This window comes from Melospiza melodia, chromosome 5 (genome assembly GCF_035770615.1).
Source record: "Melospiza melodia melodia isolate bMelMel2 chromosome 5, bMelMel2.pri, whole genome shotgun sequence".
In the NCBI taxonomy this organism is placed as follows: Eukaryota; Metazoa; Chordata; class Aves; order Passeriformes; family Passerellidae; genus Melospiza; species Melospiza melodia.
In genome coordinates, this window is record NC_086198.1 from 7,922,465 (window position 1) to 7,945,270 (window position 22,806).

Sequence of the window (22,806 nt, forward strand, 5' to 3'; positions counted from 1 at the left end):
GTATCACTAGTACAAAAGTAGTGGAGAGGGCTGAGACAAGAAATGGGCTTAGACACCTCAGTCGCCACTGTTAGATCCCTTTCTCAGCTGCAGCTTGCCCAGAAGCAGTACATTAGTACCTTGGTACCCCTGCAACTTATCAGGCCAGATCTGGACAGCATTGACCTGCTTTAGATAGAGAGCAGATAGGCACAGATAGGCCAGGTTTTTATGTAGCTGAGCCTAGCCTCTCCTGAATTCTAGCCAAAATGTCACTGAAATGGGAGGCCAGGTCAGGAAACAGCACGGAAAGCAGAGTTCAGGTGATACATTGCTGTTTATATACAAAACTCTGCTTTCACAATCTTTGCTAGGCTGGGCCCTGTAACATCAAGTTCAACTGCCTTCCTGCTTGTAAAAAAATTTTTACAATTCCCTGGCAGCTACATCTGCCAGGATTGCAGGAGGGGTCAGCTCCCTTGTTAGCCAGCCAGACAAACAAGCATCCAGAGAAATTAGTGCCCAGAGAAGATGCTGCAGGAGGCCCACAAAAACCCATCCTACCCTGTGGCCAGGCTTCCATTCCTCACCAGCAACAGTGCAAAGTGCCAAATGGTTCTTTGTGGTGCCTTCACAATTACCCACTAGGACGGTGCTTTTTAGTGTCTTTGCCCCCATTGCTGGAGATGCACCTGAGGATGCCGTGCAGAGGGGAGCCTCTCCTGTGGCGCTGCAGGAGGACAATGTTTAAGATCCCTGGTGCTCTGTGTCTAGATCTGCATGATTCCAGTTGCAGGGTCTTCTCTCCTAGGCCAACCCAGCTTTCTCTGTGCACTGCCTGGGAAGATGGAGAGCATGGCAATTGTCCCAGAGAGCAGGCACCTAAAACTCCACAGCCAGGTCCTCCTCTGGCCCTAATAGTTAGGAATCAAACTCCCCCTTGGGAACAAAAAAAACCCCAAACACCTAAAGTTTAATGTGATAAAATGCTTCATACTTTCCAGTAACTAAATGAGTAGGAAATGGAAGAATTTCCATTCTGGAAAGTTGAGGAATTGTTATTAGTAAATGCAAGTAATGCAGCAGAGTTTGAATTTCTGAGTAAGTCTGTGTTTATCTTGGGGAAGATAATAGAGCTGATCTGTTTTCTAGATTTTCACGGCCCTGATGAAGTAATATTTTGCAAATGTTGTTTACAGTTTCTGTCTTAGGAAGCTGTATTATGTATATATGTATGTATACGTATATCTCCTTAACAAGACATTCTATAAGGAATCCAAATAGCATGTGGAAAGCTAAAAATGCTTTTGTAGATTATACATCTTTCTTTGCCAGCAAGTGTCTGACAGAGATAAGAGGTTTCTGTTATTTTTATGGTTATTTTTTTACTTTACTGTCACAGCCAGCAGGTTTAAGACACAAAATTTCGATTAAAGCACAAAATATGCAGACTTCCACATAAAGAGTAGAATGATAAACGCAAAATGCTTTGAAATTATCATAATTATGCCCAGTTTAAAAAAAGGACACACTTCAGAGCTGTAGAGCAGCACATGGCTAGATGGAAAGAAAATTCCACCAAGTATTTTATCAGCTGGCTGCCATTCTCTGTATGTGAGCCAATAAAAATGGAGAATTTTATTGAGAAGCAATAATTTCCTCTATATCAACTCTTGCAAGCTCTATTACATCAAACCCCAAAAGTGCTCACAGAAACAAAACACCCTTTTAAATGTTTTCCCAAGATATGATGCAGCCATTCCATCTATCATTTGGACCCCACCATTTTAACCAAACATGCTCAATACTGAGGAGGCAGAGGGCTGAGCTGCAGATAGCAAAAGGACTGCAAGCTTCATAAGTCTTTACATAATTTGTTTGTTTGTTTTTAATTTTGGGGTTCAACATAGTGAGCTATCTTGGATGTGCTGTAACACAGCTCTAGAAGGTAATGGCAGGGAGAGCACAATTTTATTGAACAGCTCTTGTTACTCAGGGAAGGGAAGGGATGTGCAAAGCTTTTCAACACAGGAAGCCATAGTCACTCCCCTGACCAGAGGCATCACTTCAAACCAAATTAAATACAAGTTAGCTGACTGCAAGAGCACCTGCATATTCCCAGAATCATTAAGCTCTTGGTCTCTGGGACCTGACCATGTGAACCAAAATGGGAATAAAATAATTTCTGATGACCTTGGAAGGCATTAGACCTGGCCAGCAACCATTTATGCCTTTACTGCAAAGCTTTGCTGATGTGTGAATTTGAATATTCTCCCATTTTGCAGTTGGCTGAGATGGATAAGAGGCTGTCTCTTTGACTCATTCCAATCCATTCTTCATTTATTTTTTGTCCATACAAAACTGCAGGCACTTAAAGGCTTCTGAAATGCTAACTCAGGAGTTTGGTGGAGGACAAAGTCTGTGCTACTGAAGCTGACTGAACCCATGGAAACCATGAAATTATCCAAGTCAGTGCTGTGCAAATGTCGACTTATCTCACCTGAAAACCTCATTCAGCTCTTGTTCTTGTTCTAACTGCTTACCACGAAACTACCCATCAGGAAACAGCTCCAAACTGACTGGCTCCTGGAACTACATGTCAGTAGCTGCTCAGCAGCCAAGGTGCTGGGAAATCACACTGTATCCTAATAGGAGTGTGCTTAGGAAACTCTGTTCTTAGGGTCAAGAATTTACACTTGTTTTCATTAACCAAAATCTAAACCTTCAGTCAGGATTCTTTGTTTAAAGCCCATAGAAGGAAAGCCACAACGTTTTTTACAATATTTGTGGCCAAATATCTATCTCCATCAGGAAAACACCCTCAAACCTGGGAAAATATACAGCAGGAAAGTATGTCTTTCTTTGTTTTTGATCAAAAGCTTTTGATGCAGCTGAATCAGGCACCAATAAGTGAACACTGATCATACCAGGAGAAGGAAAATAGCTGTGGACACCAATATGAACAGCCCTGCTGTATCATCTTGTTTAATGATCCCCTGCTTTTCACTTGATATTTACCTCTTTGAAGCTGAGTTCCATCCCCCAGTGAGACATCTTCCTTTCTTCTTCTTCCTGCAGACCCAACATACATGATAAGCTTCATTAGTCAAAGCAAAGTTTTCTCCAATTTGTCTGCAGCTGCAATTCCTGTATAACATAAAATTAAATAAGCCATGTAGTGGCTTATTTAAGATTCCAACAGTATATAAGCAGAGTACTCAGTTTTCTCAAGGGTACCTAGCCTGCCCATGGGGACAGGGGGATGGAGCCCTATCACTGAATCCCTGATCTGTCTTTACAAAGGCCCACAGTGATTTTAAGAGGTGCTGGCTCTGTTTTAGCTTGACTTTGAGCCTGTATTTCATGGTGAAATAGGTGTCCATGAGCACTGGCAGTCACAGTGTTGTCTCTGCGCTGATCATTGCAGGTAACTGCAGTGCCACTGGCAGGAGAGGGCAAACAGAGGGAGTGAGAGGAGCTGCCATCCTGTTCTGCCAGAGAAGAGAGAGACAAAGAGGAGGAGATGCTCTAAACGCTGGGCTTGGGTGTTGCTTTCTCTTCCCTTCACTGGACTGAGCCAGATTTAGACACACAGTGTTCTGAAGGAAAGTTAAAAAACAAAAAATTTAAAAATGAAAGGAGTTTCTGCAGAAAAATGTTGAAATTAAATAGTCTGGCTTTTCAAATGTTTCCTTCATTTTTTTTAGGGAAAACATTGCTAGGAATTTAACCTAAAGCCTCAGATAGTTTCAGTCAATCCAAACCTGCATTTCAGGGAATAGAGATACCTAACATATGTCAGTGCAAGGCTGCTGACCATTTTTCCCAACAGAATACTGGAGATCTCATATGTCACTGAGAGCTTAGAGTATAACAAATTTCTTTTTGTTTTTAGCAATTTCCTTTAGTGCTCAGTGAATTACCCTGTCACACATTCAACAACTTGTTTTCATATTGCTACAAGGAATTGTGCTGTATGAAATTAATGTAATAAAGTGTATTCTCAGCTATTATTAAGCTCTCTTGGCTGAGGAAATATCAATACTTAGTAGGAAGATGGGGGAGGGAATGTAGGCACTAAGGTTTCACTTTCCTCTCTTCTATCTTTAAAAAAAAAAAAAAATTTAAACTAAAGTATTTAGTTTCATGAATGACAGATCAATTCAGCTGGCCAGATTCTGCTGAGTACCAGTTGCAATCACAAAGATTTCAAGCTTCTTATGCTTTGAAGTTAACAGAGCTGGCACAGGCAGTGCTATAAAAAGAAGCAAATAACCTGAAAGAAATGTAAAGGCTACAAATACTGTTTAATGAAGTGACTTTGGAGACGCCTATGAGAGCAAAGTAATTAAAACCCAGGCAGTAGGGAGAACAGGAAGAAAACTGAGAAGAAGTAATTAATTTAAAGCATTATGATGCTTCTTGTTGAAAATTCTGTAATTTTCACAACACAGCAGAAGCTTGAAGTAGTGCCTTGTCCCTTCAGGATGCTGATCTCTGCAGGATATAGACACCTACCCAATAAAGTACATATAATAGATGAATAAAAGAAACAATTGTTTCTACTCCAGCATGATGGTGTGAGGGTGAACTTTGATGGCATCCTAGTAAAACACATAACATTTATTGCTGTGATAAACTGCTCTTGAGGGAGTGATTTCCCTGCCCTCCCAGCTGGAGCTGTCGTGCTGCAATGACAGAGTGGGTAAGGAAGGGACGGAACAATAGAGAAGTCAAGGAGCTGGAGCCTGACCTTAACAGAGTGGGTGGTATTTGCTGCAGTCCAGAAAAGCACATAACTCACTCAAAGGTGATAGATTTTACTGGGCAGTGGAAATAACAAAGCTGAGAAATAAAGTGGAGCAAACATGGTATGAAAGCATATTAAAGTAATTGAAGGAGGGGATTTACTTTTCAATAGATTCGGTTATTCAGGAGAGAGAGAGAGGAAAAAGCAAAAGAGGGGTGAGAGAATAGAGGAAAGAGGAACAGAAAAAGAAAAAAAGAGAGAAGAATGAAAAAGGGGGGAAAAAGGAAAAAAGAAAAAAACCCAAGGCTCACAACTGCAAGGTGTTCTTGATTAAATGCATCACTCAGTGACATGTCCAAAACACACCAACCCACTTCATGGAACACCTCGCCTGACAGCAAGGGTGTAATTGAGTAGTTGGTACTGGAAAATTTGTTTCTGTTTTCCCTTTTTGGGACTAGAGACTGCAGGGACCTACAGCCTACAGGAGCAACATCCTTCATGGTCTCTATCTCAGTCAAGAACATGCAGGAGCAAACCCAGCTTTCAAAAACACGGGGAATTTTCATTTAATTTTTTTTTTTGTTTGTTTTGCACATGAGTATGTGTACAGCTGGTAGTTACCTGTCTGTTTTACTCATTCTTTCCCATTGCCCTCTTTTCCTGAGTATGAGAAAGGGCAGAGTTCTACTCACTGATCTAAAAATTTAAGAGTTGCTTTGGTACCAGTGACTTTAATCCAGTTGCATTTGTTGTGTGCAGACAAAACATGATATGGATTGCAATATGTATGTTGTGAACTTGAAAAGGTGTCAGTTTTGCAAAGCTGAAATAAATCAGTGACTTGATTGACTGAAGTGTGGTATTGTTCAAGGATATTCTGTTTGCTTCGCAAAATATCACACTTTGACAGGAAAAAGTAATCTGACTGAAAGAAGGCATGGAAGTTCCAATAAATTACAGATATGCAAAGAGAATCAAAGAAAAAAAAAAGCATCAATGTAGTGAAGTTACAAATTTATGTCTCTCATAAATGATTTTAAAAGGAAGGTAGAGAAATTGATAAAGTATCCTTTGTCTATTCTGCAGGGGCTTTTTTTCTAAAATGTGTGTTATAAAAGATTCTTTCACTCAGTCTGAGGTACTTTTATGGCTCCTGTTCATATTGCATTAAAGTGCTTCAAAACAGAAAGGTATTTAATTTTACAATGTACTTTTGAGAAGCAGATGTCTCTTTTGCCTCCATGTTACAGAGGGGAAAACTCAGAGAAATATTCTGAGTTGATGCAAGATGGGATATGTACACTGATAAAGCACAATGAATCTGGAAATTTCTGGGTGAGAATGTGATTTTCTGGTCACCCTTTCTCCAAGAATAAAAGCAACTGCCTGTTTGAATCCTTTATTATTATTTTTATTATTTTTGTTATTGTTATTACTACTACTACTACTATACAAAGGTGTTGCTGGAGCCTACAGATATCGAAATGTCTTCAGACCAGCAGACAGGAAAAAGCTGATGCATGAGATGTTGATAGGGCATGACAGCTTACACACTGAGACACAGTCAATTCCCAGGGGATAAGGACCATGAAGCAGCTGCTGGCCCCTGCAGAGGCTGTGTTTTGTGGCAGATTCCAGTGCTTTGTGGCATGAATCAAACCTAAAGATGGACTTGACTGAAGAGAATTAGAAGTAGTGTTACACACTGGGACTGGCAAATTGTCATCATCTTCAGACTGTTCTTTACTCAGGGTGATGAAAACCAGGGGCTGTGCTGATGGTCACTGAAGGGGTCCTCAGATTAGATGTTTCTAAGCACATTGAAAAGTTTTAACTTCCTTGTGTTCTAGACAGAATGATAGGGCAGGAGAATTATTCATTAAGTCACATAATTAATTATAAGGGTATGGCCATATACCTCTGCTGTATAACTATGCCATGATTAAAGCAGTGTCTCAAAAAGCTCAGTGGCAACCAGCAGCTTTCTCATCTCACATGCTGCTCCATGGTCTCCTCTTCCTCCCCAGGCTCTGAGGCATGCAGGGAGAAGTCAGCCACCAGGATGCTCTGGAACAGGCTGCAGCACCCACACTACCACACTGTGCCACTGTTTGCATTCCCAGGGGTGGTCTCCCCTTCCTCAGCAGCAGACCTAGCCCAAATATCCTGTCTTTAAAGGAGGGAGGGTTAATGTTAGTTGGGACTAGGGAACATTTGGAGAAACCCAGTGAAAGCCAAGGCAAACACACCTGAGATGTGCTGCTCCCCAGGATGCTCAGAGGCTCACGGCAAAACTGCTTCTCACACACCCTTGTCTCCATCTTCCTTTTCCCTTACCTGTCAGCTTTGAGAATCCCACTTCTCAGAATATTATCCCACTTCTCAGAATATTATCCTACCTTTTTTATTGCAGTTACCCTGCAGGTCAGCCACAGGCTCCTTGTCCTCCACTCAAAAGCATAGCATGGTATCAGCAACCTCTTCTGGAGAAAGAAAAAAAGAGATGATCACAGCAGCACAAAGACATAGATGAGATGTTCTGTGCACATCTAAGAGGAGCATGACTTCCAGCTGCAGCAAGACAGCATTTTATTTTGCATCTCTAGATTACATTAGTGCATCTTGCATTGCAGAGGCAGTGCTAGCAGGTTGCTCGTTCTTTGTGCAAACTGCAGACACCCACTGGGCACAGAGCTCCTGCAAGACCTCTTCTCCTTTGATCCCCACCCCAAATGGTGTGCTACAGTACACAGCATAGCTCTGTAAACATCATCAGTCAAATCAGCACTTTTTCTGTCCAATTAATATAATTTTCTTTTTTTTCATACTCTATTTTAAAAATAGATGAAATATATATGCTTGCATATTTATTTATTTATTTAGCAAAGTAGTTTTTATTAATGAATTCTTTATGTCTTACAACTCTTCTGGAGCTGGTAATTTGCCAGAAATATTATAATGGAAGTATGCCATGAAATGCTTTAAAACCAATTTATAATTAGTTTTTTGTCTTTGCACACAGTCATACAAAGACTTTAAGTGTGCCAGTTGTTCGAACCAAGTTCCTTTAATCTTTTCATCTGTACCAGAACCAAATCTGCACCCAATCTGAGCTGCAGCAATAGCTGTGACTGCTTAGGTAAGTCATATAATATCATCTTCTCCAGTGAAAAAGCACTTCTCTGTGGAAAGGAGACATAAATCTCCCCAGAGAGTGAATTTCAAACCTCTGGGCTGCTGGACCACCACAATGCTTGCTAAAAGCAGACATGAAGTAAAGAGCCTGCATTTAGGAATGGCAGAGATGGCTGAGACAATCCCTTCTCCCCTCCTGCTCAGCTCGCTCCAGGTATTGTTCAGCCTTGGACACACTGACAGTCTTGGGGAACTTGTCCTGTCTGATCTGGGCTGACAAAGCTGTTCTGGGCTCTGGTCCCTCAGCAGGACCCCCTGGAGCAGAGGGAGCTGCAGGTGAGGTTTCTGTAGGACACAGCCCCTCTTTCTCAGCCAGCAACCAGCCTGTCTGGCAGGGGAATCTCAGCACGGTGGGTTGGTTTTCCCTTCCTGGTGGAAGGTGGACAGTTTCTCTGTCAGAAGCACTACACTGCAGCCAGTTCACTTTTAATATTATTTGTGTGCACATGTTCAGTAGGTCCTTGTGAATGCCACAGTGAGACTGTGATAGAAAGTACGCATAAACCAAAATACGCAAAATAAGTAATTTTTCATAATTCAATATGACATCCTTCCTTTAATTTAAACCTAATCAGGGAATAAGAAACTAAAACCAGCTGTAAGCATTCACATTACATCTCTCCAGGGAAACGTACATAAAGTTAGGATTTGTTTTCACCCAATGGAAATTTCGCGATTTCACACAGCCACTCTTTTTGTTTAAGCTGCGTCTTTATTACATTTTCCATAACAGAATTTACAGCCTCCACAAAATAAAAAGCAATTCTATGGCATTTTCCTTGCCTTACCTTCTCCCGCTCAAAACATGAAAAGATTAAACACATAAGTGTTTCTAGTAATCTGGCTATCTCAGCCATAAATTCAACAGGCAGGAAAGGTTTTTTTTATCGGTAAGATGTGCCTGGAAACTCTGCATGGCCCAGCGTGGTACACACATTTCTTCTTTTTTTTTTTTTTCTTTTTCTTTTTTTTACAATTCTTAAGGTAAATAAGATTTTAGGAAACCACATCCAAAGGTGTTTTAAAGCTCTCTTCTCCCACGTACACCAACCCTGGCCGGTGAGCTCAGAAACGAACACTCCCAAAACTTAAAATGTTCCGCGGAGCAATCCAGTAGGGAGAGCAGGAGGGAATGCCAGCCCTGCCAGCACAAAAGGACACAGCCCCAGACCGTGTCCATTCCACAATTGCTCAGCTGTTGAAGGCAGCAGGGAGGGGCCAGGCTGCAGCGTGGGACAAGCAGAAGCCTGTATCCATCCAGCGGGAAGCAATAATCTGATTACAGCCCTCAGTCCCTCTGGAAGCTGGTCCCTATGGAAGCTTTAGGAAAAGTGCTCTGCTGTTGAAGCTTGCTCAGAGAAAGTGCACAGTATCTGGGAACAGCGATGCCTCATGAGTCCGGAGTTAATGCTAGCAACAGCCTCTTAATCTGTGCTTAATAATCAGGCAGAGTGAAAGGCTGACCCAAGGCAAAGTTTAATGATCCAGGCTGGCAATTGGAGCTATTGGTAACAATTAGTTTTTCTGCAAATGCGCTTTCCATGGTGGGAAGTGTAACTATTAAATTTCCAGACATTTTTAACTACATTTTTAAAAATGTGACATTATCATCTATAAATGCTGCACGAGACCATTCCCTGAAGTTAAATGCAGGCGTAGTGGCAAGACCTTGCAGAGAAAGACAGCAGATGCAGTTGTGACATTTGGCTACGATCACAGAAATCACAGTGTTTTCTTCTTCACATGTGGGAGGAACTTAGGGGAAAAAATTTCCCTCACAACAAAAGACTTTGAACATGACATTGTAGAGGAGGGAAATCACAATGTAACAAACCGGCATTGCCTGAGAGCCTGTTGCCAGGAGCGGTGCTGTCCAGGTTTAGCAGAGGACAGTCACAGCTCTTGCCAGACTAATCCCCCAAGGCAGGTACCTGCTGAAGTTAAAATGAGCACAGAAACAGGGCCCATGTGCTGTGTTTGAGAGCCCAGGGCGTGACTTCCAATGCCTTTGGTGCAAGGCAGGGGGAATTTTGCAGCCACCGATTTCCAGGGCAGCATCAGGCATGGCTGGATGCTCCTCCCCATGCCCGGAGGCGCTGCCTCTTCAGGGTTGCAGCCAGATTACACCAAGGCTTTGAATTTCTGACACACTCAGGGGACAGAGTGAGGGATGAAGGTGTCCCTGGCACTCGGCAGGACTAACAGCACCCCGCTGTCCCATGTCAGTGTGGTGAAATCCCCCTGGAGGTCACTGGAGCAGCACCGTGCACCTCTTACTGTACACCTGCAACAGTAATGCTGGAACTGAAGTGTTGACATGCTTTTCACTAGGACAAAAAAGTGCTTGTTGGTTGGAGAACAAGAAAGTTGTGGGAGGAAGTGGGAATTAGGCAGTAGAAGGAAAACAAGAGAAAGACACCAGCTAGGAAAGGCCTGGCTTTGCCCTGTGTATAACAATTGCCCAGAGAGTATTTTAGTTTTTATATACATGCATCATAAAACTGGTGAATTTATCTTCTGTGTTTGTGGAACCTTCTTACCTTCTTTTGTCTTTTTTTTTTTTTTTTTTTTTTTTTTTTTTTTTTTTTCCAGCAGCAATTACATAGTTAATTCTAAAGGAAAATGAAAAGGAAAGAGAAATGGAGAAATATGAAAAGTAGACACTCTAAAGCATATTTTCCAAGATCATTAATATATGCCTGGAGTATACAGAATAGCAAATTTGGACTGGAGGCAAGAATTCATGGCCTCCTAAAATACAAATTATCATGTCTTAAAGATGTAGTCTAGAAGAGTTAGATTTCTAGTTAGAAAAGACAAAAACATTTAAAAAATTCAGATAGCACAAAGGCATTTTAGGTATGGTAGTGCATAAGCTGAAAAATACTTCTGACCTATATAATCAAATTAAATTATTGCTAAATTAATTTGGAACCTATCTAGGTTGCAGAATTGTTCTTAAGAAAAATATATACACTTGTACATATATATATATAATAGGCATAATCCTGTGTATGATACACAAACATTTATAAGACTTTGTCAACCACTACTGATAAGGTAGCTTCTCTCAAAAATCCTAATATGCATGTACTCCATGTAGTTTGAATCAGGACAAGTAAATCAAATACTATTAATCAACAAACACAGGTACATGCAATTCTTAAAACTAGTTTTATCTATTATTCGGACATTCCCTCTTGTGTGGGTGGTTATTTTCTCTGTTTGTGTTTTCTCTTTTTTGCCTTTTTTTTTTTTTTTTTAAGCCTGGAAACTGCCACAAAGAAGTCTGGCAGCTATAACCTCCAGCTAACTACTAGCAAATGCTAACATGCTGTAAAGTGGAACGTTTATACAAGATCCATCTGGTGCATACAAGTAGGATTCCAAGATTTAAAGCCATTACATTGTGCATGTGCATTTACACCTTCACCAAAGTTGGCAAAAAGAGTAGATTTTACCCCATGACTCCAGTAGTAAAAGGAGTGGTGTGAAACATGTGCTGACCTACGCTCCTCCATCCAATTGTAGTTATTATATACTGCTCCTTGGCATGTTACATCCCAGGCTTCATGCCAGGAATAAATTAGTTCAGTCCTGAACTTGCCTATCAGAAATTAAATAGTACAAGAGTGAAACATGCCTATAAAGGATTAGAGTAGCTGAGTGTTTTCTTTTGATCAGTCTCACAGACTTAAAGAGGCACTCCACCGGGTCTGGTAAACCCAGCAATACTCCCATCAAAAGGACCTCTCAGTTGACTCTTTTTGCAATAACCGAGCAGTAAGGAGGGAAGAATGGCTTTGAGCTTTTTGCTATTCCTCGTGAAGCTTAGACTTCCTCAGCCATATGCCTCAGTTTTTAGTCTTTTTTCAGCGGGTACATTCTCGTCCCCTCCGGCAGAATAGACCTGGGTTTGTCTGCAATATTTTGCGTTGTGTTTATAGAGGAGGTAGATAAAAGAAATATGAAGAAATTAAAACAAAGCATGCAGAGATCAATGACAAATCATTGATTGGACAAATCATTGACACTACCATCATGCTAAAAAGAGGAGGGGGGAAAGGTTGAAGGGAAAGGGTACATTTACGCTAGCAGAGAAATTCAGGCTCCCATCAGAAGCAAGCCCCGATGCTTAAGGCGTTCGCTCGTGCCCTCTGCCGTCTGTCCCGGCGAATTCCAGCGCGGACTGACCGCCTCTCCCGCGGAAAGCCCGGGGCTGTCTGTGCTGGGTGGATGGGTTCCTTGCGGAGCGGGTTTGCCCGGCTGCGGGCGCGGCACAGCGGAGCTCCCGCACGGCCTCCCCCGCACCGCTCCGCGCCGCCTGTCCCGCACGGCCAGCTCCGCACCGCTCCGCGCCGCCTGTCCCGCACGGCCAGCCCCGCACCGCTCCGCACTGCCGCTCACTTCCCCCGCACCGCTCCGCACCGCCTGCCCCGCACTGCCGCTCCCGCACCGCTCCTGCATCGCCTGTCCCGCACACCCAGCCCCGCACCGCCGCTCCCGCACCGCCCCTCACTTCTCCCGCACCGCTCCGCACCGCCTGTCCCGCACGGCCAGCCCCGCACCGCCTGTCCCGCACGGCCTCCCCCGCACCGCTCCGCGCCGCCTGTCCCGCACGGCCAGCTCCGCACCGCCGCTCCCGCACCGCCTGTCCCGCACGGCCAGCCCCGCACCGCCGGTCCCGCACCGCCCCTCACTTCTCCCGCACCGCTCCGCACCGCCTGTCCCGCACAGCCAGCCCTGCACCGCCGCTCCCGCACCGCCCCTCACTTCTCCCGCACCGCCTGTCCCGCACAGCCAGCCCCGCACCGCCGCTCCCGCACCGCCTGTCCCGCACGGCCAGCCCCGCACCGCCGCTCCCGCACCGCTCCCGCACCGCCGGCCCCGGGCCCGCTCCACTCCTCGCCCGCCTCGGCCGGACACGCCGACACCAGGTGGCACCAAATAACAAGTTTCAGCACCGTGCACTGGTTTAGCTTGTTCTGTTTCATGGTTTTGTTGGTTTTTTTGTTTGTTTGTTTGTTTTTTTTTCCCCTAAATTGGTGAAAAGGTCCCGCAGAAATGTGTGACAGCGTAAAAAAATGGGCAAAAAAAATCCAAAGAGACAAACAAAACCCCCCAACCAAACAGGCAAACCCAACCAAACAGCTTTCTTTGTTTGCCCTAACAAACCTCAGAAATAATCAGCGGTGAGCTCACCAGGAGCAATGCCTTCCTCTAAGTGCTGACTGGGGAGGGATGGAGGGGCAGACAGGCCGACAGGCCCAGACAGCACATGCTAAAAAGAGGGGGGGAAAGGTTGAAGGGAAAGCGTACATCTACACTAACAGAGAAATTCAGGTTCCCGTCAGAAGCAAGCCCTGATGCTTAAGGCATTCACTCGTGCCCTCTGCCGTCTGTCCCAGCTTTACCTGCCTGTGCAGATGCTCATTCCAGGACATGGAATGATAGTTACAGCAGTAACTATCTCAGCAGCTCACAAAAACCCACATATTCCTCCTAACTATCTGCTACAACGTCACCAGATTCCTGAGTGGAGCTCTCCTTGCCACCACCGTTTGATAACACTGCTCAATCAGATCTTACCATGCCAAAGAGAGCAAGGCCAGTGTTTTGGGGAAGGAGAAATCCTGCATTTGGGGCATGGAATTGCACATGGGACATGCTGGACAGCCAGCAGACGTGATTTGTACCTGTGCTTTGGCCATCTGGACAGTTCATTCTTTGCAAAGCTGAAGTGCAAACTTTACATGCAGGGCACAAAAATGGGTCATGCTCTCAAAAAAGGGTGCTGGTTTCTCCCTGCAGGATATTGCTCAGAAGACCAATGGCACAGGAGGATGAATTGGCTGGTTTGCTTCTTCACAGAATCATAGAATAAACTGATTTGGAAAGGACCCACCAGGATCATTGAAGTCCAACTCCTGGCCCTGCACAGGACAGTCCCAAGAGTCGCACCATGTGCCTGAGAGCATTGTTGAAACACTTCTTGAGCTCTGGCAGGCCTGGTGCTGTGACCGCTACCCTGGGGAGCCTGTTCCAGTGCCCAACCACCTCTGGATGAAGAACCTTTCCTTAATATCCAACCTAAACCTCCCTGACACAGCTTCATGCTGTTCCCTCAGATCCTACTGATGGCCACCAGAAAGTAGATATTGCTGCCTGCCCCTCCACCTCTCCTCTTGAGAAAATTTTAGACCCATTTTTTCAACATTTTCATAATAAACTGTAATTTTAGAAGCACTGTAACTGTGCCTGATATGAAGGCATTGCACCATGGTGTTTCACAGAACCATGAAACTATTGAAGGGGACTTTTGGAAGCCACAGACTGCATTTGTCTAGCTGAAAGAAGGGTTAACTTAAGCTAGACCAGGCAGTTCAATGTCTTCTGCTATGAAGTTTTAGAAACCTCTCAGGTGGAAATCCCACAGCACCTCTGCTTTTTTCAATCAATATAATGAATAATGCTATTCTGGTTGGACTCTGTGTGTGTGTGTGCACAAGAAAAGCACACTCAAAGACCACCATGTTGGCTGTTGAAAAGTCACAGTACTGCTGCAGGTGTACTAATGGCAAGGAAAACCTGATTTCACAAGGTTAATAAAATTATTTTAATTATTGTCTTTTACATGTGCAGGTGTTCAATCTGATATGAATGATTTAATTTCATTTCCTTTGCAGGATGCAAAGGGGAGCGATCAGAATTTAAATATTCACAAATTCCATAGGACAGAGGCTTCTCATAAACTCATAAGCAGAGACTTAACCAGTTTCTTACAGAAAAAAATATTAAGGTGTTATTAGAGACTGTCCAACAGATGAAGCTTGGATATCCCAGCTGAGGGTTGCTCTCCCTCAGGATGAAAACACAGCCTGTCTTTAGCAGCTCTCAGAGGATTCACATCCCCACTGCCTCAGGGCAGAGCAACAGGGAGGGCTGGGCTGTGGGAGGCAGCATAAAATGGACATTATCTCTAAAATATGGATGTTTGTGCTATACACACACCCTGTATGGCCACTGTGCTATCAGACTAACCCTATGGACAGATTCACACTCATCCTGATGTTAAGTTCTCCAGGCAATGGAAAGTCTGGGGTGTGATCAGCACTGTCAGAACAAGCAAAGAACCAGCACAAAGTCACGCATGAGCCACCTGTCCGATCAGTGAAAAAGGTTGTGTTCAAGTCAGGCTTTAACTAATAAAAACAGCTTTAAAGGGGAGTTAGTTTCGAATGAAGTCAAACAGCCTGTTTAAAAATGTCATTAAGGAAAGCTAGTTCTAGATTTTAATACTTACCTGCATTTGAAGATGAAGTTGTTCAAAGCTGATTATACAAACCTCATTCACTGCCTTCTCATGTGGTGATGAGGTACAATTTTTGCAATGTGCTTCTTGTGATGCCTTTTTTTCCTTTCTTATTTGCACTGCTGGGGTACAGTTTAAATCACAGCTATCAGAATCTCTGCAAGCTAGATGTCTTCAGACCATCAACTAGACCATGAACTTTAATTTATTTTTTTAATCTTAATGAAAAATCAGGTAGGATTACTTTTAATTTTAATTTTGTTTTCTTAAGTGGCAGAACTGTCATCCTTCCCAAATTCAGTACCAGTAGGGGTGTTCTCTCTCTCCACCACTGAACAAAGTGCCCTGTTGTAAACTCCTCCCTTTAAGCAGAGGTTCAGGAAGGATGGAAGGAGTGATGCAATTCTGCAATCTTCAGGCTTAATACCTGCAGGTCAGGATCACTGTTCAGGGTGATGGTGATGGGTATAAGAAATTGAACACCAGCTTCACTAAATGGTAACTTTTTCTCCTGTGGCAGTTGTATTTTTCTACAGTGGCCATTAATATCTAAAGCAAATAATTATTTAGGTTATGTTTTAACTTTTCACAGGGTGAAAATGTTTAAAGAATCTCTTTTCCTTACTAGCCCAATCTCCCACTTTCCTACTCTGAAATTGTCTGGCTCACCAACAAACAAATTCTGCTCTCCCTCCATCCACACATAGTTCCATAAAAGACAAATTAAAATAATTTAACATTGCTTACATGAGGAAAAGGTGGTAAGATTGCACACCAATCACACAGTATGGAGAACTAGGGATCAGATTCCTCTGATAAAAGATCAAGGGCGTATTTCTACAAAGCCTGAATGAAAAGTTCAAGCAAATCAAAACATGACAAGACCATGTTCTTGTGTATTATGTGAACTTAGATACTTTCAACGACAATGATACTGTGTTTGCCTCCTGGAAGCAAAAAATTACTTTATATTCTACAGAATCTTGCTATAACTTATCACTTTTCTTTGTAACCAAACCCACCTAATTTTCAAAAGATGCTTAATAACATATACACAGACTGATGTTTAATAACATATGCACAAAACTGGCTCTGAGATCCCTGATAATCCTGGATATTTAATCCATAAGATCTCACATGATGGATACAGACTTTATATCTTCCTGAACTCTATAGTCTTTCTTTACATTTTAGTCTTGTGCAGGAACACCTCCTCCATCATCAGGCAACTGTATTACACGTTACACTTTGTGGACTAATCTTTATTCACAACCCCTTTTTGTTAGAAATCTCATTTCTTCAGGAAAGCCATCAAGGAAGGAAGTTCCTCAGCATTCTGACTGCCCCTTTCACACATGTCTTACATACTTTTAACAATGCTAACAGACCAAGGGCATCAGTTCCAGGGAGCTGGTGTGGGGTAGCATTGTCCCTCTCCTCCATTAGCCACCCCAAGCAGAACCAAGCCTTGGGGTTTAAATTTAAGACAGCCACTGAGCAGCCAGCGCCAAAACAACCTATAAATGACATGTAACCTCTTCAAAGCATAAACTGTGAAAATAAAAGCCCAAAGGAATAAGTGACTTTTTAGAAGAATCATTACCCACCTAGTGATTAAGCTTTACCAGCTAGAGATAAGTGGTGGTCACTCCAAGGCTGATTTATTCCTCTCAGAATCCACCTTTGGTATGCTCTGTGCTGTTAACAGCATTCGTAATTTTACATTTTAAATGCCTTGGGGGTCTGGGTGGTGTTGTCTGAGCTTTACATGTGATAGGACAGTGATAGAACTGGAAGAGCAAATAAAGATAAGAAAAATTAGTAAATCGGCTATGCTTAGGTTTGTTTTCCACATTCAATTAGACTCATCAACAAGTCATATGAAATCAGAAATGAATCCTTATCCAACAGGAGAACTTATAAAGTCATTAATTAGGTTAGATTTAACATGTAGAATTTAAGCAAAGAAAAGAGCATTGCAGTAAACACTTCAGGAGTATTCAAACCATAAGACTTCACACTTTTCATGAAATCCAGCTTTATAGAATACAATTAACAACAAATTACTTTCTTATTGGATAACTAAAAGCCCTCTAGAACTGGCAGAATGAGAGCTAGGATTTATGTAAACCTTTCTATGTTTATTAAGTTGGTGAGAAAGCAAACCCAAGAAATTTAATGCAAAGAGCCTTCAATCATGAATTTCTCATGATGACTTTATAAACGCTGAATATTCAGCACCTAGAAGTCAATTTGCTGCTTTGAATGCCAATTATTTCCAGGTTTGCCAAACTGTACAAGCTCTTTTAGTAACAGTTTATATTTCAGGGTACAAAACCAGTCCCTTTTGTGCATGCTAATGTGCTGGTACTGACAAAATCAATCTGGTAACGCTGACTCTGAATTACACAAGTTCAGCAGTGAGGAACAGCATTGACAAGAGGGGTTAAAAGCAAGTACGACTCAAATAATCATTTTCACTTTAGTTGTGAATCCCAGGGAGACATTCCCATTACAGCACAACAAACCCAACAAAAATATGTAGGAAACAGGGACTGGGTAACCTTTGGAACTGTTTTAACCAGCCCTCTCCCTAACGAGCATGCCTCAAGAAATGTGAAGAATTCTCATGCTTGGGTTGTCACCCTATGGACAGAAAGACTTCTCTGCAATTTTTTTTGCTATTAAAATAGAAAACATAAACCAAAAAGAGCCACAAAATGTTAATCATCTAGTGGGAAATCTACTGAGAGCCAAAGGCTTATCTTTCTAAAATATGTTTCAAAGAGCTGCAGAATGCAGTGTCAGCCAGCAGCAGTAGTGCTTGGGTGAAACCTCCAAATTCCTTGTGGGGGGCTTCATTTGGGGTACACACATAGGTGTAATGAACAAGTCTCTACAGACTTCATCTCATGAACTATGAAACACCACAGACACCATTAGCTCTATCAATACCAGTGGACTTGCTAGCTATTCTGTATTATCCCCAAGCTGGTAGCATTTGCTATCAATAGCTGTAGGATTCATAAAGACCTGAAAAAAAAAATACCTGCAGCTCTGCTCAGGAGCTACAGCCCTTTACAGGTACAAAACCTTTGTAAATAAATTTGAAGCTACCAAGGGACCATGCAATTGAAGCTAAGGGTAATAATTCCTTGGATGAAAGAGTCCAGAGGGACAATTTTGCAAAAATATGACAAATACTCAAGAATTGTAACTATTACTCTATGTTAGTTATTAGACAAACAAGTCCTTTTCCTGTCAATAAAGATCTAAAATGAGCTCATTATTACCTATCAACAAATGAAGAGGTTCTATTGAGATTCAAAGGCAGAAGACCTTTCAGCTTTTATACCCCAAAACTATTCCTGGCAGGTAAGGCAGGTGGAAGAACATCACTGTGAGATGAACTGTGACTAAGTCTAAGAGTCATTCAGCTTTTATCACAGCATCTGCAGTTTTCAGAAAGATTTTGGCAAAAAACCCTCATCAGAGGCTCCTAAGGAAACTAAATTTTCTATTAATACTTAATGTTCAGAAATTAATGATGGCATACACAATCACTTGCCACAACACAGGGAAGTTGCTGCTCTTCCAGGGCATCTGGGCTGTGACCTGACAAAAAGTGATAGGGACAAATAGAGAGTTTGCAAACAAAAGATTTGCCTTGTAAAACCACAATTACACAAGCTCACTCAAGATGGTGCACTCAGTACAGGTGATTACAGCTCGGAGCCTATGCTGCACTGCTAGCTGATTTTCATTTGAGTAAGGAGCTGAAATCACAGAGCAGATGAGGTTCAGAGACCTCTGGAGACCAAGCAGTCCAACATTCCTGCAGGCAGGGTCAGCTACAGCAGCTTGGCCTTAGCCTGAATTCAGCTGAGGTTTATATCTCTGAGGAGATCTCCACAGTCTCTGTGGTCACTGTTTTATCTTCCTCACAGATAAAAAAGTTCTTTAGATTTTGAGGTGGAATCCTCTGTGTCAAGCTGGTGTCCATTGCCTTTTGTCCTGTCACTGAGCACCACTAAGGAAAGTCTGGCTCCTTTTTTGCCCAACCCACATCAGGTATTTTTAGATGGAGAGATACACACAAGATCCTTTCTCCAGGCTGAAGACTCCCAGCTTTACCATAGGCTTTGTACAATAGATGCTCCAGTCCCTCAATCACCTTTGTGGCCCTTCACTGGTTTCCCTCCAGTTCATCCACATTCCTTTCACACTAGCTCACTCAGATCTGGACTCAGCACTCAGTGTGTGTCTGACCAGTGAAGAGGAGAAGGATCACCACCCCAGCTTGCTGACAGCACTCCTCCTCTTGCCAGGGTACTGTTGGCTTTCTTTTCTGCAAGGGTCCACTGCTGGCTCATCCATGCAGGCATGGATTTCTAGACATCACACGAGCAATATCTGTGATGGCTGGGCATAGTCTCTCAATTAAAAATAATTTTTCAATAACACATTCAGACTCATTTGCCAGCTTGAGACACCAAACTTTCTATATACATGCTTAAAACATCGACTCATTTGGCCTGTCTGAAACTAATGGTTCATTACATCAGCAGGTTCTGAGTATACTGCATCCTCTTTGCCTTCAGAGAAAAAACCAGCAACAGCCTGAGCATGCCAAGAGGCCATTGATCTGAGGAAATACACTAAAAGATGCCTTTGATAGCCCAGTACTTTGGGGTTCCATTTTAACCAAGCACAGATTGCAACCTGCAGAAAAAAAGTTGTGAAAACTGACAGTAAAACCAGTGAGCCAAAAATCAGAAAGAGAGAGAGGAAACAAAGGGGTTTTGCAGAAAACAGCAGCTGGAAGTAATGCAGTGCCCAAAAACAAAGGCATGAAATAGAAGAAATGCTGGATGAACAAGAAGTACAGAACAAACAATGAAGGTGTTCCACAAAACTCAGGTGAATCGCCCAAGCTAATGCAAGTACAAGGTATAAAACAAATTATCAGATGCAAGAATTGCAAAGGCAATTGTAGAGTATTTAACAGCACATTTTCTTTAAAATAAAAGAAAAAAACAAGTGAACAAATGAAAAAAAATTACACAAAATGAAAGCGCAAGAACAGTTTCCAATTACTTTTTCTGACCGATATAATAAAATTTGAGTCATGAAAAATGTGACATGAGGGGTTTAACATGAGATACATTTGTTTTACACTTATGTGTATTTGCAAAATGAACACATAAGACTTTTATCTTTTCTTAACAGCCCATTGTGCTGATGATAAAATCCCAGGTCCCTAACCCACTGTGGTCTGTAACAAATGGCGACAGCAGTTAATATCTTAGCTCTGCTGGCACTGTCATTACCACTGGCATTATGTCTGCAAGGTCTTTATGCATCCCTACAATACATATATTCCTTTATAATCTTCAAGTACAGTTTTAGACTGCGTCATCTGCCAAAATCAGGTTCTGGGGCTCCTTACAGATCTCCTCATACGAGCTCTATGTATGAATGAGCCAGTTAACTCAAAGGTAAAGTGGTATCTTTTAAGGAGATTTACTGTGAGTGGAGATGCATTGCTATTTCTCACTGTCAGCCTGAAAAGAGCTTAGTGTTGGTATCAAGGATACAAATAAGATGCAAAGTGGTTTTCATTGACAGCAAAAAGCTAAACCTGTGTGGCTCACGTTAAAAATGCAAAGCACATTTTAGAGTGCACTGAGTACTTAAAAATAAAAGAAAAAAAGGAGAAAAATATCATTTTCCCGGGGCATGTTACACAAATTTAGTCTAGAATAATGTTACATGTCAGAGACAGCCATGCTTTTGCAGCTGAATTTTAATGCTGCCTTTTCTTTCTTCTGTCTCACCCTACCAGGGGCCATTCTCCTTTGAAAACTACTTCTCTCTTACAGATTGCTGCTGCTACCTTGTCACACCCCCTCCTGCCTCCATCTGCCACTGCCTCCTCATGGGCCATCACTTCTCACTGACTTCAGCCTGGGGAAGAGGAAAAAAACCCCAAAGGAGCTCTGCTTTGCATCCTACCTCTAATAATGCCATAGCTCTCCAGACCCAAACAGGGATACGTGTACATCTAAAAGATTGCCTCCAAATAAAACGAGTCAAACACAGCTCAGGATTTCTCTCTCTGCACAGACGAAGGAGGGTGAAAAAGCAAGATTTCCTTCTGGTTCTCCTGTAGATCCCAGATGCCATGGCAGGGAACAAAAAGGCTGCTGCAGTTTTCAATGGCCCTCTGTCAGAGCTGGCGCCCTGCCAGCCCGTGCCAGACACCGGCTGCTGAGCCCACCGGGATGCGGGGCTGGGCAGAAAGGCCCAAGGAAACTGAGAATGAAGAAAAGGCCTTCAGGGCTGGAGAGACAAGGAGCGAGACAGACAGCAGAGAAACAGATATGCAGGGCAGTGGGTCAGGGGCAAAGTGGAGAAAGGGAAAGAAGGCAAGATCTGGAAGTACTGCTATGCACTTTCTCCCAGTGCAGGCTCCCCAGCCCTTCCCTTCATTTCCCACACCTCACTTTTAACTCCTTAAAGAGCTGTTTTACAGTAGTCATAGTGACTTCCTTTTGGGTTGCATTTCACTGATGAAATTCCTCAAAAATTTTTGCTTCCTCCGGATCCCACTTTGCTTCTCAGTCTCTACTCCGTAGCAGCATCACAAGGGAGAAAACTTCCTCTCCTTCCTGGAAGTTTTCAGTGACTGAAAAACAAGGGAGAAAACTTCCTCTCCTTCCTGGAAGTTTTCAGTGACTGAAAATATCGTACATGGAACTATGGAGGAGAGCAAAAAAAAAAAAAATAAAAAAAAAAAATTACCAGCCAAACACCAACTTTGTTTGAACTGTCTTTTCTCAAAATGCAGCAAGACATCCCCTGAAGAAAACTATCCCTCACAAACTCCAATTTACAGAAAAAACTGCCAGCTCACTGGACTGCTGTCCAGACAGGGCTCTGAAAAAATGTTCTGAAAACACATATGTTCCCTGGAAAACACAAGAAAACTTAAAAAGAAAGCAAGTTAATAATCCTAACACACTTTTATTACACCTTTTGACAAAAACTTCAAATTATCCAGACCAGAATTTATTTGCAAGTAACTAAAAAGGCATTCAAATCCAGAGCTTCAGCGCGCTATGCTCTCTCTCCCTTCTCCAAGTTTTATCCCTGCTGCTGTGCTTGCCCAGCAAGCTCCCAGCCTGTTCCCTGCTTGCTCCCACGGCCAAGGCTGCCCTGGAACACCGCGTACTCCCGCAGGCATCACCGTCATCTCATGTAGGGCACGGAACGCTGGGGCCATGCTCTGCACCAGGGAGGAATTTCTGCAGCAAGGCAGAGGCAGCAGCAGGCATTTTGTCACCCTGGAAAGGCAAGGCTGTCCTGCTCTGACAGCTGCTGCCTGCAGCTATCTCCTCCCTCCCCTTTTAAGTTGCCGTGTTCGTGTAACCACAGCAGCACAAATGTCCTTCCTCGCGTTTCTAACCAGAGGCAGAGGCACAGCCATGCCCCCTGTTCCTCCATCCCAGCTGCCCATCTCCAGCACAGAGGGGGAGCACCCTGCTGGATGGGAGCACCATGAGTA

General features: G+C 42.9%; 1 long non-coding RNA gene across 1 annotated transcript; it reads right to left on the reverse strand.

Annotated features, from left to right (window-relative positions):
- Positions 1-6,174: 6,174 nt before the first annotated feature.
- On the reverse strand, positions 6,175-16,047 carry LOC134418966 (uncharacterized). The gene is made up of 3 exons (XR_010027905.1): positions 15,987-16,047; positions 15,231-15,358; positions 6,175-7,215 (listed from the first exon to the last, which is right to left on the reverse strand). It is a non-coding gene; the product is annotated as an uncharacterized LOC134418966 (long non-coding RNA).
- Positions 16,048-22,806: the final 6,759 nt, after the last annotated feature.